We start from the raw sequence: 18,018 nt of genomic DNA, 5'->3' as shown, positions 1-18,018 counted from the left end.
CACAGGCATCCCCAACCTTCGGCCCTCCAGATATTTTGGACCAATTCCCATAATCCCTGACCACTGATCCTGTGAGTTAGGGATCATGGGAGTTGTAGGCCGAAACATCTGGAGGGCTGCAGGTTGAAGATGCCTGATGTAACAGCACATGGTGGGAATCCAAGCTTAGTTGACAGAAATGGGTGAGAATCAAACCTGAATCGACACAAGTGGCCACTCCTTATTACACATGTGTATTAAACATAAAATGAGGTGATGGTGTGCACCAGGCATAGGCAAACTTGGCCCTCCAGCTGTTTTGGACTACAACTCCCATCATCCCTAGCTAACAGGAGCAGTGGTCAGGGATGATGGGAACTGCAGTCTTAAAACATCTGGAGGGAGCCAACTTTGGCCATGCCTGATCTAGGGCATAATGATATTTGTTTCTTATAACCTCCGAGAGAAACTTTGCCATGACCAGTGTAATATCATTTGACCTGTCTTCCGAAAGATATTTAATATGAGGGACTTTGGATTTTCCAGGGAAATTTGCCAGGAAGGGTTTGATCCCTTCCTCACATTGCCCACAATGCAGTAAGATATGCTTCATACAACCAGTTGAAACTGGAATCCTTTGTTTGAAACTTTATCAACACCACTACCAGAACCACTGGGCGGGGTTGCACTTTTGCAGAACAATCTGGCTGTAACCTATTGCTTTGCAATCAGCGTTGGACTTTTAACTCCTCAAGCTCCTGGGTTTTCATTGGCAGGAGATAAGCCACTTTAGGCATACAACATAACAAAAGGGCATATTGCAGTCTAGAATTTACTTCACCATTTTGTTTTAAATCCTGCTTTGCACATTTGTAAGCAGGAAAATTGCCTTTTCCCCCCTTCCAGCAAGCATGAAAAAACCAGTTCTCTTTCTGGTAGCAAAGCTGTACTTTTCCAGAATAAAAAATCAGAGTCACTTTGCTTTCCTGCCTGCAATAAGACAAATTGTTGTTGCTATTGTCGTTGTCGTCGTCGTCCTCCTCCTCCTTCTCCGGCAATCCCTCGTAGCCAAGTAAGATTTTCTTCCATAAATATGGATTTTAACAGTGAGTATGTAAGTGACTGTGGAGGCCAATTCTGGATTCACACATCCTTCCACAGTGGGGACATTGGTTTCTGGGCAGGAGTTGATCCCAGGGAGGCTTCCTTCCTCTTTGCCCGTTTCTCCCTTGTGTCCCGAGTTTGAGTGTCTTCAAAGCCCACGACACCTTTGATCAAGGCTGTTCTCCCATTGGAGCGCTCGCAGGCCAGTGCTTCCCAGTTGTCGATGTTTGTACTACATTTTTTAAAGATTTGCTTTGAGCATGGGAAATAAACAAGATGAGCTTGAGCTCTTGGTACAGCAAACTAAATATGACATAATAGGCATCACTGAAACCTGGTGGGATAAGTCCCACAATTGGAATGTAATAATGGGGGGATACAATCTATTTCAGAGAAACAGACCAGACAAGAAAGGAGGAGGAGTGGCGTTATATGTCAGGGATGTGTATACAAAAAATGGAAAAGGGGGGAAACCACCAAAGAGGAATTCAAACAAATAGCCAGCACGTGTAGACACAAAGTCAGAAAAGCTAAAGCACAGAATGAACTCAGGCTTGCTAGAGAGGTTAAAAGCAACAAAAAAGGCTTTTATGGGTATGTTCGTAGCAAAAGGAAGAACAAAGAAACTGTGGGGTCACTCAGAGGAGAAGATGGTGAAATGCAAACAGGGGACACAGAAAGGGCTGAACTACTCAATGCCTTCTTTGCCTCAGTCTTCTCCGATAAAGAAAACAATGCCCGACCTGAAGAATTTGGAGCAAATGATTCAGCAAAGGAAACACAGCCCAGAATAACTAAGGAGATAGTACAAGAATATTTGGCTAGTTTAGATGTATTCAAGTCTCCAGGGCCAGATGAACTGCATCCAAGAGTATTAAAAGAACTGGCAGATGTGATCTCAGAACCACTGGCAGTCATCTTTGAGAATTCCTGGAGAACAGGCGAAGTCCCGGCAGACTGGAGGAGGGCAAATGTTGTCCCTATTTTCAAAAAGGGGAAAAGAGAGGACCCAAATAATTACCGCCCAGTCAGTCTGACATCAATACCAGGGAAGATTCTGGAGCAGATCATTAAGCAAACAGTCTGTGAGCACCTAGAAAGGAATGCTGTGATCACCAATAGTCAGCATGGATTTCTGAAAAATAAGTCATGTCAGACTAACCTGATCTCGTTTTTTGACAGAATTACAAGCCTGGTAGATGAAGGGAACGCAGTGGATGTAGCCTACCTTGATTTCAGCAAGGCATTTGACAAGGTGCCCCATGATATTCTTGTAAAGAAGCTGGTAAAATGCGGTCTTGACTATGCTACCACTCAGTGGATTTGTAACTGGCTGACTGACCGAACCCAAAGGGTACTCATCAATGGTTCCTCTTCATCCTGGAGAAGAGTGACTAGTGGGGTGCCACAGGGTTCTGTCTTGGGCCCGGTCTTATTCAACATCTTTATCAACGACTTGGATGATGGACTCAAGGGCATCCTGATCAAATTTGCAGATGACACCAAACTGGGAGGGGTGGCTAACACCCCAGAGGACAGGATCACACTTCAAAACGACCTTGACAGATTAGAGAACTGGGCAAAAACAAACAAGATGAATTTTAACAGGGAGAAATGTAAAGTATTGCACTTGGGCAAAAAAAATGAGAGGCACAAATACAAGATGGGTGACACCTGGCTTGAGAGCAGTACATGTGAAAAGGATCTAGGAGTCTTGGTTGACCACAAACTTGACATGAGCCAACAGTGTGACGCGGCAGCTAAAAAAGCCAATGCAATTCTGGGCTGCATCAATAGGAGTATAGCATCTAGATCAAGGGAAGTAATAGTGCCACTGTATTCTGCTCTGGTCAGACCTCACCTGGAGTACTGTGTCCAGTTCTGGGCACCACAATTCAAGAAGGACACTGACAAACTGGAACGTGTCCAGAGGAGGGCAACCAAAATGGTCAAAGGCCTGGAAACGATGCCTTATGAGGAACGGCTAAGGGAGCTGGGCATGTTTAGCCTGCAGAAGAGGAGGTTAAGGGGTGATATGATAGCCATGTTCAAATATATAAAAGGATGTCACATAGAGGAGGGAGAAAGGTTGTTTTCTGCTGCTCCAGAGAAGCGGACACGGAGCAATGGATCCAAACTACAAGAAAGAAGATTCCACCTAAACATTAGGAAGAACTTCCTGACAGTAAGAGCTGTTCGACAGTGGAATTTGCTGCCAAGGAGTGTGGTGGAGTCTCCTACTTTAGAGGTCTTTAAGCAGAGGCTTGACAACCATATGTCAGGAGTGCTCTGATGGTGTTTCCTGCTTGGCAGGGGGTTGGACTCGATGGCCCTTGTGGTCTCTTCCAACTCTATGATTCTATGATTCTATGATTCTATACCTGTGAAGAGATCCAAGATTTAGAACCTCAAAGTCAAAGTGAGAGCATTTGGGTCAAAATTAAGGGAGGGAAGAATAACAGTGACCTCATTGTGGGAGCTTACTATAGATCCCCAAGCCAAACGGAGGACATAGATGATGCCTTCCTGGAACAGATGGCCAAGCATGCAAAAGGAAGGGAGATAGTAGTAATGGGGGACTTCAATTACCCAGATATTTGTTGGATGTCAAATTCAGCCAAGAGCATAAGGTCAAACAGATTCCTCACTAGCCTTGCAGACAACTTCATTGTCCAGAAAGTGGGAGAAGCAACAAGAGGAACAGCAATTTTAGATCTGGTCCTAACCAATGTTGATGACCTGGTTAGTGGGGTAGAAGTGGAAGGATCATTAGGCGCGAGTGATCATGCTCTTCTGAAGTTTACTATACAGCGGAAAGGAGCAGCCAAGCATACCAGGACTCAATTTCTTGACTTTAAGAAAGCCGACTTCATAAAACTTAGGGAAGTGCTGGGTGAGATCCCATGGACAGTAATACTAAAAGGAAAGGGAGTTCATGATGGCTGGGAGTTTGTTAAGAGGGAGATAGTAAAAGCACAATGTCAGGCAATACCAATGAGACGGAAACATGGAAGGTGCCTAAAGAAGCCAGGGTGGCTATCTAAAGAACTTTTAACTGAGTTAAGATTAAAAAAGGATATGTACAAAAAATGGAAAAGGGGGGAACCACCAAAGAGGAATTCAAACAAATAGCCAGCACGTGTAGACACAAAGTTTTTATGGGTATGTTCGTAGCAAAAGGAAGAACAAAGAAACAGTGGGGACACTCAGAGGAGAAGATGGTGAAAGGCAAACAGGGGACACAGAAAGGGCTGAATTCCTCAATGCCTTCTTTGCCTCAGTCTTCTCCGATAAAGAAAACAATGCCCGACCTGAAGCCAATGCAATTCTGGGCTGCATCAATAGGTGTATAGCATCTAGATCAAGGGAAGTAATAGTGCCACTGTATTCCGCTCTGGTCAGACCTCACCTGGAGTACTGTGTCCAGTTCTGGGCACCACAATTCAAGAAGGACACTGACAAACTGGAATGTGTCCAGAGGAGGGCAACCAAAATGGTCAAAGGCCTGGAAACGATGCCTTATGAGGAACGGCTAAGGGAGCTGGGCATGTTTAGCCTGGAGAAGAGGAGGTTAAGGGGTGATATGATAGCCATGTTCAAATATATAAAAGGATGTCACATAGAGGAGGGAGAAAGGTTGTTTTCTGCTGCTCCAGAGAAGCGGACACGGAGCAATGGATCCAAACTACAAGAAAGAAGATTCCACCTAAACATTAGGAAGAACTTCCTGACAGTAAGAGCTGTTTGACAGTGGAATTTGCTGCCAAGGAGTGTGGTGGAGTCTCCTACTTTGGAGGTCTTTAAGCAGAGGCTTGACAACCATATGTCAGGAGTGCTCTGATGGTGTCTCCTGCTTGGCAGGGGGTTGGACTCGATGGTCCTTGTGGTCTCTTCCAACTCTATGATTCTATGATTCTATGATCTTTCAACCTCTTTTGGAGACCACAAAACAGACCTCAGCGTAACACTCAAAGTGGAAGTGTGGCACTCAAATCAGAAGCAGAACCAGGGCTGTCTTGAGCACGCCAGGCTCTCCTGTCTTCCACTGCCTCCCGCAGTTTGGTCAAACTCACGTTTGTAGCTTCGAGAACACTGTCATCCCCTTCTCCTTGCGCCCTCCATTTTTCCCAACATCAGGGTCTTTTCCAGGGACCCTTCTCTTCTCACAAGGTGGCCAAAATATTGGAGCCTCAGCTTCAGGATCTGTCCTTCCAGGGAGCACTCAGGGCTGATTTCCTTCAGAATGGATAGGTTTGATCTTCTTGCAGTCCATGGGACTCTCAACACTCTCCTCCAGCACCATAATTCAAAAGCATCCATTTTTTGGCGATCAGCCTTCTTTATGGTCCAGCTCTCACTTCCATACATCACTACTGGGAAAACCATAGCTTGAACTATAAGGACCTTTGTCAGCAAGGTGATGTCTCGGATTTTTAAAATGCTGCCTAAAGGGTAAAGGTAAGGGTACCCCCGCCCGTACAGGCCAGTCGTGTCCGACTCTAGGGTTGTGCACCCATCTCACTTAAGAGGCTGGGGGCCAGCGCCGTCTGGAGACACTTCCGGGTCACGTGGCCAGCATGACGAAGGTGCTCTGGTGAGCCAGCACCAGCGCAGCACACGGAAACGCTGTTTACCTTCCTGCCAGAGCGGTACCTATTTATCTACTTGCACTTAAGAGTGCTTTCAAACTGCTAGGTGGGCAGGAGCTGGGACCGAAGGACGAGAGCTCACCCCACTGCGGGGATTCGAACCGCTGACCATGTGATCGGCAAGCCCTATGGGCACTGAGGTTTTACCCACAGTGCCACCCGCATCCCCCCAAAATGCTGCCTAGTTTTGTTATTTAGTGTAGCCACCTCCAATTTTTTTTTTTGGGGGGGGCAAACTCAAAGCTTTTAGTTTCCTTACTCATCAGGAATATTTGCCGCCATGGAGTAACAGAGTGGCAGAGGGTGGGGGCAGGGACTTTCACTCCCGTGCTTTTCACTGCTGCCAATAGAGAGGGACTGGTACAGTTGCAGCCAGGATCTGTTCCGGAGATCTGGCCGGATCCCAAGGTTTCCGCAATTCTTCCAGGCTTGCCGTGCGCGTATCCCAAAGGATATGTGACAAGAGGGGCATGTAAGTAGAGGTACCACTGTATACAATAGGTATACATTGGGCACCCCCCAGAATCTGGTGCCCTGGTTCCCTACACCCCCTTGCACCCCCAGGTCAAGACAGGCCTGAGCGTGCTCAAAACGGAGAACGTTCGGCTTCTGGGAAAAGTCCACCAACTGGAACACTTCCCTCCGGGTTTGCAGCGTTTGAAAACCAACATTGCACCGTATAGTAGCATTGCTTTCCTTGCTCCTTGCCTTCTGAAGGAGCTTTTGTCTCTCTGTCCTTCCCCCACCCAACACTCAGTCTCCCTCTAGACACTAAAAATTCCTCAACGCTTCAGTCATTTCTCCTTTGTGCAGCTATCTAAACTGTGTACATACATGGCGGGGAGATAATTTTGAATTACAGCAATGGAAAAAAACTAGAAAGCCACCCAGGGCTGGAATCGTGAGCCATATATGGGATCCAGATTAGTTTTCACGGGTGTTGGCTGACTTTGTATGAAGGGCCACCACACCTTCTTCTGCTGGATTTCGCCAAACTTAATTCCAGAATCGTGACCTTTCCTTGTTTATGCTTGCGTTGCTAGGGACCTGGAGCAGACGGTGCATTAACAGGACAGCTTTAGGGTGAAGAGTATTGTTTCTAGGACAGTTCCTGAGGAGGAACTCTCTGCTTTTTAAGAAGCTGTCTAGGTTTGCCATCGCCTTTCTCCCAAGGAGCAGGCGTCTTTTAATTTCATGTCTGCTATCACCATCTGCAGTGATCATGGAGCCCAAGAAAGTTGTTTTTTATTGTTGTTGTTATTTTAATATTGCATACACACACACACACACACACACACACACACACACCCCAAATATACCAGGCATGTCCAACAAGTAGATTGCGACCTACTGGCAGATGTTCATGGGGTGTTCCTGGTAGATCCTGATAGATTTCCGGCCCCTCAGTGATCCCCTCCCACCCCCCCAAAAAGCTCAACAACTTTGCCTTCCCAAGAAAAGATCAACAACTCTGGCTTCCCAAAAACAGCTGAACAACTCTAGATTCCTTTTAAAAAGCTCCACAACTTTGCTTTTCCGAAAAAAGATCAAACAACTCTGGCTTCCCAAGAAAAGATCAAACAACTCGGGCTTCCCAAAAACAGCTCAACAATTCTGTGTCCCGTCCCACCCCCCAGCTCAACTCAACAACTTTGGTCCGTCCAACGACAATGGGTAGATCACTGCTAGGTTTTTTCCCCACACTGTGAGTAGATCGCAGTCTATTGGGAATTGGAAATATATTTACAGAATGTAAAGGAAGAAATGTTAGAAGATGTTCTCTTTTTAAAAAATGTAATACTGTAAGAAGAAATAAAAATAAATAAATAAAAAGTATGCATCCCTCCCCTCCTCCTCGCCCTCCCACCCCATGTTCCTGTGGGAGAGTGGGTTTATGCTTCTCTTTATCAAAAACAAATTCCTAACAGAAGGTGGCAAAGAGAGGCAATGTTGTTGCCAGCAGGGTTCCTGTGCGTTGCGAATTAATGTGCCACTTTTCTTTTACTTTCTATGATCTTAAATGCTTGGCTCTTGCCCTTGAAGAAGAAGAAGAAGAAGAAGAGGACAGGATCACACTTCAAAACGACCTTGACAGATTAGAGAACTGGGCCAAAACAAACAAGATGAACTTTAATAGGGAGAAATGTAAAGTATTGCACTTGGGCAAAAAAAATGAGAGGCACAAATACAAGATGGGTGACACCTGGCTTGAGAGCAGTACATGTGAAAAGGATCTAGGAGTCTTGGCTGACCACAAACTTGACATGAGCCAACAGTGTGACGCGGCAGCTAAAAAAGCCAATGCAATTCTGGGCTGCATCAATAGGAGTATAGCATCTAGATCAAGGGAAGTAATAGTGCCACTGTATTCTGCTCTGGTCAGACCACACCTGGAGTACTGTGTCCAGTTCTGGGCACAACAGTTCAAGAAGGACACTGACAAACTGGAACGTGTCCAGAGGAGGGCAACCAAAATGGTCAAAGGCCTGGAAACGATGCCTTATGAGGAACGGCTAAGGGAGCTGGGCATGTTTAGCCTGCAGAAGAGGAGCTTAAGGGGTGATATGATAGCCATGTTCAAATATATAAAAGGATGTCACGTAGAGGAGGGAGAAAGGTTGTTTTCTGCTGCTCCAGAGAAGTGGACACGGAGCAATGGATCCAAACTACAAGAAAGAAGATTCCACCTAAACATTAGGAAGAACTTCCTGACAGTAAGAGCTGTTCGACAGTGGAATTTGCTGCCAAGGAGTGTGGTGGAGTCTCCTTCTTTGGAGGTCTTTAAGCAGAGGCTTGACAACCATATGTCAGGAGTGCTCTGATGGTGTTTCCTGCTTGGCAGGGGGTTGGACTCGATGGCCCTTGTGGTCTATTCCAACTCTATGATTCTATGATTCTAAGAGTTTGGATTTGATATCCTACTTGATCACTACCCGAAGGTGTCTCCAAGTGGCTAACAATCTCCTTTCCCTTTGAGGTGAGTGGGGCTGAGAGACTTCAGAGAAGTGTGACTGGCCCAAGGTCACCCAGCAGCTGCATGTGGAGGAGCGGAGACGCAAACCTGGTTCACCACATTACGAGTCCACTGCTCTTAACCACTACACCACACTGGCTCTCAGTGTGCGATGTGTTCCTTTTCTCTGTGATGGAATTGGCCACCTCTCTCGGGTCCTCAGAATAGCGCCGTTCTTTCTGTGCCCACTGGCAATCTCACAGAGAAGACCCCCCCTTGTATATCTCTTTATGTTAGGAAGGGTGGTTTAGAAAGGTTTTTTAAAAAAACAAACTAGCCATCGAAAAGAATTGCCAGAATTTTGAACTGGATATTGCAAGTAGCCAAAAGGCAGCAAAGGCAATTCAATGAACGGAACAAGATAATGCGGGGGGTGGGGTGGGGTGGCAGAAGGTTGCACTCTGCACATAATCAGAGGACACGTCAGCTACAACTGCGGTGAGGGTTTTATTCACCCAAAGATTGAAAAGTGATAAAAAACTGGTGGAATTCGCTGAAATGGCGAAATGAACTGAAAGACTTTGAGACAAGATTGGAAACCATTTATGTTGTATATACAGAATCAATGTAAAGAAATGGACTTGCTCACAGGGTTTGAGTAGACACTGACAATTAACAACAGAAACATTGAAATGATAGAATGTCAGGATAGAACAACATTTCATTTAAGAATATAGTATTGAAGTATAGTATTGTAAGAAGGGCCATTTTTTTCATGTAAAAAACCAAAAGGGGAAAGGGGGGGGGTTAATCTGTTATTATTTGTTAAGATATATTTGTGGAAAAGATAACAATGTAAAATGCAATAAAAATTATTTAAAGAAAAGAAAGGAAAAGAGGACAAATCCCAGTTTTCAGGACTTCACAAGTTCCAGCGCTGAGCCATTCACCGAAACACGGTTCGCTCATTTATTCATCTGCCTTCCTTTGAGCAGATTTTTCCCAGATGGGTGTCAGGGAAGAAATGATAATTTTGGCTGAGCCCTGGTTTACATTAAACCCTGGATACTATTCCATTGCCTTCTTCAGATGAAACCTCCAAAGGTTTTATATGCATGTTGCTTCCCTTTCGCTCCATCTCACTGAACCACCTTTGGTGCAGGATGCCTCAGGATCGTCCAGGCAAGTGTGCCCCCCCCTCCCCGCAATGGGAATTGAAAGACAAAGAGGTAAAGGAGGTTATGATTAAGTGGAGCCAGGATTTTGAGTATGCAATCAGGATGGATCAGTGGGAAAAGCTGTGGAGACAAGATGTCAATTTTATTGCCTGTTACACAATCAAGGAAAATCTAATGAAGATGTGGTACAGGTGGTACGTGACCCCTGCCAGATGAGATAAAACATATACAGTGGTACCTCGGGTTAAGAACTTAATTAGTTCTGGAGGTCCACTCTTAACCTGAAACTGTTCTTAACCTGAAGCACTACTTTAGCTAATGGGGGCCTCCCGCTGCCGCCACTGTGCGATTTCTGTTCTCATCCTGAAGCAAATTTCTTAACCGAGTTAAGTTCTTAACTATTTCTGGGTTAGCGGAGTCTGTAACCTGAAGCGTCTGTAACCCGAGGTACCACTGTAAATTAAAATCAAACACATGTTGGAGATGTAAGACAATGGAAGGAACAAGGTATTGCGTATGGGGGGATGTGATAAAATCCAAAAGTTCTAGAGTAATATCTATGAAGAACTAAAAAAGAGGCTCAAAATAACGTTTGAGAAAAGTCCAGAAGCGTTCCTTCTGGGTATAGTGAAAAAAGAAATCCCCAACGATGAGAAAAGAAATATTCTGCCACTATGATTTTAGTGGCCAAAAACTGGAATGGAGATATAGTCCCATCAGTAGCGGACTGGCAAGTAAAATTTTGTGAATTGATTGAATTGGCCCAAAAGACAGCAGCAATCAGATGACAACTGAATCAAAAACTCAGGAAATAATGGGAATGTGTAGAGGAGTCTATGGCAAAACATTGTTCCCAAAGAAACTGACTGATAGGCTGATGTTCGCAAAGTCAGTGTCAAGGGAATTGGGGTTGCTTGTGTGTAAACCTCCAGCTGTTCCAAACTGCTTATGGGGTGGTTGTGTCTTCCCCTGACTGAGCAGCCCTTGGCGCTGCTGCTCAGTCGCTAGCAGAATCCGTGAGTGGGCGTCTCCTAAATTTCCTCCAGCATAAGAATTCCTTAACGGACAACCTCCGCCTCGCCTCTCTGCGCGGAAGCCTTCTGCGCAGAGTGGGCGTGCCGAGTGGTGGTCCTCCACCCTCCTCACTGACTTCACTGGAAGAGTCTCGGAGCCTCTCCTCCGAGATGCTCTCCGCCTCTCCCTTCTTCCTGGTGTCCCCTGGACTTCCTTCCCCAGATGACGCTCTCTCTCTTCCCTTACTCGTTCCCTCTCCTGCAGAATCTGGGAGCATCGCCTCTCCCCTCTGCTCTGATGTCAGTTCCCTGACAGTCAGGATAAAAGTTGGAGAAGATTTTATGGGTTTCTATGTTGGACAATAAACTACAGTTAGAACTGGATATGGAACAACTGCTTGGTTCAAAATTGGGAAAGGAGTACGACAAGGCCTTCTTATATGCCCGATAGATCCTGCGAAAGGTGGGCTGGATGAATCCCAAGTCGGAATTAAGATTGCCAGAAGAAATAGCAACAACCTCCGATATGCAGATGACACAACTTTGATGGCAGAAAGTGAAGAGGAATAAAAGAACCTCTTAATAAGGGTGAAAGAGAGCGCAAAATATGGTCTGAAGCGCAACATCAAAAAAAACTAAAATCATGGCCATTGGTCCCATCACCTCCTATCAAATAGAAGGGGAAGAAATGGAGGCAGTGAGAGATTTTACTTTCTTGGGCTCTATGATCACTGCAGATGGTGACAGCAGGCACAAAATCAAAATATGCCTGCTTCTCTCAGGAAAAAAGTGATGATAAAACTCAGCAGCATCTCAAAAAGCAGAGACGTCATCTTGCTGACAAAGGTCCTTATAGTTCAGGCTATGGTTTTCCCAGTAGTGATGTATGGAAGTGAGAGCTGGACCATAAAGAAAGCTGATTGCCAAAGAATTGATTCTTTTGCATTATGGTGCTGGAGGAGAGTGTTGAGAGTCCCATGGACTGCAAGAAGATCAAACCTATCCATTCTGAAGGAAATCAGCCCTGAGTGCTCACTGGAAGGCGAGATCCTGAAGCTGAGGCTCCAATATTTTGGCCACCTCATGAGAAGAGAAGATTTCCTGGAAAAGACCCTGGTGTTGGGAAAGATGGAGGCCACAAAGAGAAGGGGGCAACGGAGGACGAGATGGTGGGACAGTGTTCTCGAAGCTATGAACATGAGTCTAACCAAACTCCGGGAGGCAGTGGAAGACAGAAGTGCCTGGCATGCTCTGGTCCAGGGGGTCACAAAGAGGCGGACACGACTAAACGACTAAAAAGCAACAACAAAAAGTAAAGTAGCCCCTTCATGGATCACTGCCTTGTGGCGAAGGGGCTTGAATAACCCCAAGAAGCTGTGAGCCATGCCGTCAGGGCCACCCAAGATGGACAGGTCATAGCCAAGAGTTTAGACTAAATGTGATCCACCTGGAGAAGGAATTGGCAAACCACTCCAGTATTTTGCCAATAAAACTCAATGGACAGAAAAAAGGAGAAGCTTTGAGAAGAAAAGCGAGAGTTTCTAAGGCTTTCTAAGGTTTCTAAGGTTCATAGGGTCATGGAGAGTTGGACATGACTTAGGCGACTAAACAACAATGTAAAGTGCCATATTTTTCTATTTAAAACACTGGGTTTTCCCCCCTAAAAAACAATTTCCAAAATTTGGAAGTGTCTTATACATGGATACATCTCCCCCCCCATTTTATTAAACCCAAGTCCCCCCAAATAGGGGGTGTCTTATACATGGGGCATCTTATAGACAGAAAAATACGGTATTTTGCTTTAACACAATATTAAAAGAATATTAAATTAACTAAATTATGCCGAGCACTATTTAGGGGGAGGGAAGTTACGGGGTGGGGAATGTACAATGATATATGGAGATATATTTACAGAATGTCAAGGAAGAAATGTTAGAAGATGTTCTCTTTTTTTGGAATGTAATACTGTAATATTATTAAGTGTGCACCCCCCCTCCTTGCCCTCCCACCCCCTGTGCCTGTGCTCCACCTAGCCAGCACCAACCCTCTTGCTCAGCTGTTTTTTATCTTCTATTTTGGAAATGTACATCCAGTCCCCCCCCCTTTAGGTTTTTTGGGGGCCCACAAGAATCATAGAATTGGAAGAGACCACAAGGGCCATCGAGTCCAACCCCCTGCCAAGCAGGAGACACCATCAGAGCACTCCTGACATATGGTTGTCAAGCCTCTGCTTAAAGACCTCCAAAGTAGGAGACTCCACCACACTCCTTGGCAGCAAATTCCACTGTCAAACAGCTCTTACTGTCAGGAAGTTCTTCCTAATGTTTAGGTGGAATCTTCTTTCTTGTAGTTTGGATCCATTGCTCCGTGTCCGCTTCTCTGGAGCAGCAGAAAACAACCTTTCTCCCTCCTCTATGTGACATCCTTTTATATATTCGAACATGGCTATCATATCACACCTTAACCTCCTCTTCTCCAGGCTTCACATGCCCAGCTCCCTTAGCCGTTCCTCATAAGGCATTGTTTCCAGGCCTTTGACCATTTTGGTTGCCCTCCTCTGGACACGTTCCAGTTTGTCAGTGTCCTTCTTGAATTGTGGTGCCCAGAACTGGACACAGTACTCCAGGTGAGGTCTGACCAGAGCAGAATACAGTGGCACTATTACTTCCCTTGATCTAGATGCTATACTCCTATTGATCTAGATGCTGACTATTGGTGATCACAGCATTCCTTTCTAGGGGCTCACAGACTGTTTGCTTAATGATCTGCTCCAGAATCTTCCCTGGTATTGATGACAGACTGACTGGGCGGTAATTATTTGGGTCCTCTCTTTTCCCCTTTTTGAAAATAGGGACAACATTTGCCCTCCTCCAGTCTGCCGGGACTTCGCCTGTTCTCCAGGAATTCTCAAAGATGACTGCCAGTGGTTCTGAGATCACATCTGCCAGTTCTTTTAATACTCTTGGATGCAGTTCATCTGGCTCTGGAGACTTGAATACATCTAAACTAGCCAAGTATTCTTGTACTATCTCCTTAGTTATTCTGGGCGTTACGCTGAGAGTTAGTGTAGCCCTAAGCTACAGCTTGTTCTGCTTATACATAAATCCAGCACTGGCATAGATAGATGGATAGATAGAGATAGATAGATAGATAGATAGATAGAGGATAGATAGATAGATGATAGATAGATAGATAGATAGATAGATAGATAGATAGATAGATAGATAGATGATAGATAGACAGATGGACAGATGATTGATTGATTGATTGACGGCTGGATTTAGGTTTGATGAGGCCCTAAGCTACCTGAAGGTAATTGGGCCCTTTATATGTCCAGCTGTCCTTTGTCCACAACAAATTGCCAACTTTTTGTGTTGAATAAATGCTATAAGGTAATTGATGGAACTCATAGGTATCTCAAGCCATTTGCACATGTTGCCAGACAACCAGTCCATACAGAATGTCGGCACCCTATATATAGAAATGAGCAAAGCAGTGATAGTTTGAGGAGCAGGGGAGCAGGCAGGGCCTATGACTTACATCATAGGAGCCTACACAACACAAAACACGGTTGCTGTATGTCGGTTTTATTTGTTTTTTATCTTCTCTTTTGGAAATGTACATCCAGGTTTTTTCACGTTAATTTTTTTGGGGGGGGGCAAGAGAGGGGGGCCCTAAACTAGAGCTCGTTGAGCTTATATGTAAAGCAGGCACTGGCTCCACCCAGCCAGCACCAACCCTCTGGCTCAGCTGCTTCCAGATCTTAGTTCCCCTTCCTGCCTCCTGAGCAAAGCAGCCGCTCCCCAGTCTCTCCTCCTGGGCATCATCCAGGCAGCCGGTCAGAGGATCCTTCAGTGTGAGTCTCTCTCTCTCTCTCCTCTAACACCTCTCCAAGGACATCTTCCAGCCTGAGGGTTAGAAGACGGCTGTCCAAGCCTCTGGCTGCTGCAGGTGACCGTCTCTGTTACTAAGTTTCTTGTTAACTTGGGGAATCCCCCTTCCCCAACGTATTCCGAAGGGAAAGTTTATGCTTCTTTTTATCCAAAAAATTTCCTAGCAGGCAGTACTAGAAGGTGGCAAAGAGGGCAGTGTTGTTTCCGGCAGGGTTCATGTGGGTTGCGAATTAATGTGCCACTTTTCTTTTGCTTTCTGTGATCTGAAATGCTTGGCTCTTTCAATGGCTGTGCAAAGGAAGCGGCTCCGTCTCTCAGATTCTCAAAATCACCCATTTCTTTCTGAGCCCGTTGTTGGCAATCTCACCATTGGGCAGGGCATCCTGGCTCACATTCAGAACCCTGGATACTCTTCCACTGCCTTCTTCAGATGAAACCTCCAAATGTTTTATATGCATGTCGCTTCCCTTTGGCTCCATCCCATGGGACCACCTTTGGAGCAGCAGGATCCGGGTCTGCGCCTCAGGACCGTCCAGGCTCGCCCGCATCCCCCCCTCCTCCTCGCCCTCCCACCTCACTCTCCAATGCTCCACCCAGCCGGCACCAACCCTCTGGCTCAGCTGCTTCCAGATCTTAGTTCCCCTTCCTTCCTCCTGAGCAAAGCAGCCGCTCCCCAGTCTCTCCTCCTGGGCATCATCCAGGCAGCCGGTCAGAGGATCCTTCAGTGTGAGTCTCTCTCTCTCTCTCCTCTAACACCTCTCCAAGGACATCTTCCAGCCTGAGGGTTAGAAGACGGCTGTCCAAGCCTCTGGCTGCTGCAGGCGGCTGTCTCTGTTAGTACGTTTCTTGCTAACTTGGGGAATCCCCCTTCCCCAACTTATTCTGGAGGGAAAGTTTGTGCTTCTTTTTATCCAAAAAAATTCCTAACAGAACTAGAAGGTGGCAAAGGGTGCAATGTTGTTGCCGGCAGGATTCGTGTGCGTTGTCAGTTGCCAACAAATTAATGTCAACTTTTCTTTCGCTTTCTGTGATCTGAAATGCTTGGCTCTTTCCCTCAGCTGTGCAGTGGAAGCAGCTGCCTCTCTCAGGATCTCAGAATCGCCCCGTTTTCTCTGTACCCATTGGCAATCTCACAATCGGGCAGAGCCAGGGCCGGATTTAGGTTTGATGAGGCCCTCAGCTACTGAAAGTCATGGGGCCCTTGATCTGTCCAGCTGTCATTTGTCAACAACATTTTGTCACTTTTTGTGTGTGTTGAATGTGTGCTATATGGCCACTGATGGACCTAATAGGTATCTAAAGCCATTTGCACATAACAAAATATAGGTAGGTAGCCTTGTTGGTCTGGCAGTCAAAATAAATAAAAAAATTAAAAAACTGACCAGTAGCACCTTAGAGACCAACTAAGTTTGTTCTCAGTAGAAGCTTTCATGTGCAGGTGCCCTTCTTCAGATACACGGAAACAGAAGTCCCCAGACCCTAATATATAGAGGGAGGGCGGGGCAGGGTTTTTCTCCGAAGGGTAGTAGAACTCAATGGGTATGGTCAACCTGTTGGCGACTGTGAATGACTGCAATTAGTCCTGCAGGAAAAAGCAAAGGATGGTATGCAGATGACCCAAAATAGCTTTAGCATATGCAATGAGACAGGAATCCAATATCTCTATTCAGACCAGGTCTCTCCATAGTTTTCAGCTGAGTGATAAGCTACAATTCAGCCACTTCTCTCTCAAGTCTATTTCCGAAATTCTTTTGCAGTATGACAGCTGCTTGGAGATCCTGCGTTGAATGTCCCAGGAGATGGAAGTGTTCTCCTCCTGGCTTATCTGTCTGGTCTGAATAGAGATACAGTGGTGCCTCGCAAGACGAAATTAATTCATTCCGCAAGTCTCTTCGTCTTGCGGTTTTTTCCTCTTGCGATGCACGGTTTCCCATAGGAATGCATTGAAAATCAATTAATGCGTTCCTAGGGAAACCGCCTTCAGACCAGGTCCGGGGACAGTCTGTCCCCGGACCTCTTCTGAAGGCTGGGGGGGGGGACAAGGGCTTTTCTTCCCACCCCCAGCATTTTAAAAAACCCTGGGACAGCGGAGGACTTCTCTGCTGTCCGGGGCGATCTTAAAATGCTGGCGGGCGGCATTTTAAAATCGCCCCGGACAGCGGAGGACTTCTCCGCTGTCCGGGCGATTTAAAAGCCCCTGGGAAGGCAGGCAGGGGGGACAAAGAAGGTGTCCCCGCCCCCCCTCCCCGCTTCGGAACAGCGTTCCGAAGTGGGGCGGCTGGGGCAGGTGTCCCCGCCCCCCTCCCCGCTTCGGAACAGCGTTCCGAAGTGGGGCGGCTGGGGCAGGTGTTCCGCCCCCCCCCTCGGAACAGCGTTTTAAAATGCTGGGGGTCGGCAGCGCTTCGCTCCCGACCCCCAACATTTTAAAACCTCCCCGGGACACGGGGAGATTTTAAAATGCTGGGGGTCGGCAGCGCTTCTCTCCCGACCCCCAGCATTTTAAAACCTCCCCGGGACACAGGGAGATTTTAAAATGCTGGGGGTCGGCAGCGCTTCGCTCCCGACCCCCAGCATTTTAAAACCTCCTCGGGACACGGGGAGATTTTAAAATGCTGGGGGTCGGCAGCGCTTCGCTCCCGACCCCCAGCATTTTAAAATCTCCCCGGGACAGAGACTTCTCTGCTGTCCCTTGGAGATTTTAAAATGCTGGGGGTCGGCAGCGAACGCTTCGCTCCCACCCGCCAGCATTTTAAGATCGCCCGGGGCAGGCGGGGGGGGGAGGCAGGCGGGGGGAGCAAAGACTTTTGCCCCCCGCCGGCCTTCAGAAGAGGTCCTCTTCTGAAGGCCGGCTGTGGGCGAAAGTCTTTGCTCCCGACGGCCAGCATTTCCCTATGGGCTTTCGTCTTGTGATGCAAGCCCATAGGGAAATTCGTCTTGCGAAGCGCCTCCAAAACAGAAAACCCTTTCGTCTTGCGGGTTTTCCGTCTTGCGAGGCATTCGTCTTGCGGGGTACCACTGTATTGGATTCTGGTCTCATTACACATGCTAAAGCTAATTTTGGTCATCTGCATACTTTCCCTTGCTTTTTCTTGTAGGACTAATTGCAGTCATTCATAGTCGTCCACAGGTTGACTATACCCACTGTGGTCTAAACCACTGAGTCTAGGACACAGCAGCCAGATGCTCAGCCAGATGTTGCAGGGCCTGTTTATTTCCCTTCCCACTTGGAGGGACACAGTGGGGCATGGT

At 46.6% G+C, this 18,018-nt stretch overlaps 1 protein-coding gene and 1 long non-coding RNA gene across 3 annotated transcripts in view; one reads left to right on the top strand and one right to left on the bottom strand.

The window, feature by feature from the left end:
* LOC309523592 overlaps nt 1-18,018 on the bottom strand; it is a 39,344-nt gene that overhangs the window by 3,718 nt on the left and 17,608 nt on the right. Inside the window, exon 3 of one of the 2 annotated variants that reach the window (XR_014215463.1) lies at nt 8,969-9,983. The exons of the other annotated variant lie outside the window; for it this stretch is intronic. This is a non-coding gene — a long non-coding RNA (uncharacterized lncRNA). Of the gene's footprint in view, nt 1-8,968; nt 9,984-18,018 lie in introns of those variants that run through there. 2 annotated transcript variants of the gene reach the window in all.
* Nucleotides 15,537-18,018, top strand: part of FHL1 (four and a half LIM domains 1) — a 71,488-nt gene continuing 69,006 nt past the window's right edge. Inside the window, exon 1 of the mRNA XM_082207505.1 lies at nt 15,537-15,606. The gene's annotated coding sequence lies outside the window, so the exon portion shown is untranslated. The remainder of the gene's footprint in view (nt 15,607-18,018) is intronic.

This window comes from Podarcis vaucheri, assembly GCF_965113315.1.
Source record: "Podarcis vaucheri genome assembly, chromosome: Z".
NCBI lineage: Eukaryota > Metazoa > Chordata > Lepidosauria > Squamata > Lacertidae > Podarcis > Podarcis vaucheri.
Note: the sequence above shows the minus strand (reverse complement) of the source record. Positions and strands in the feature narration are given on the sequence as shown.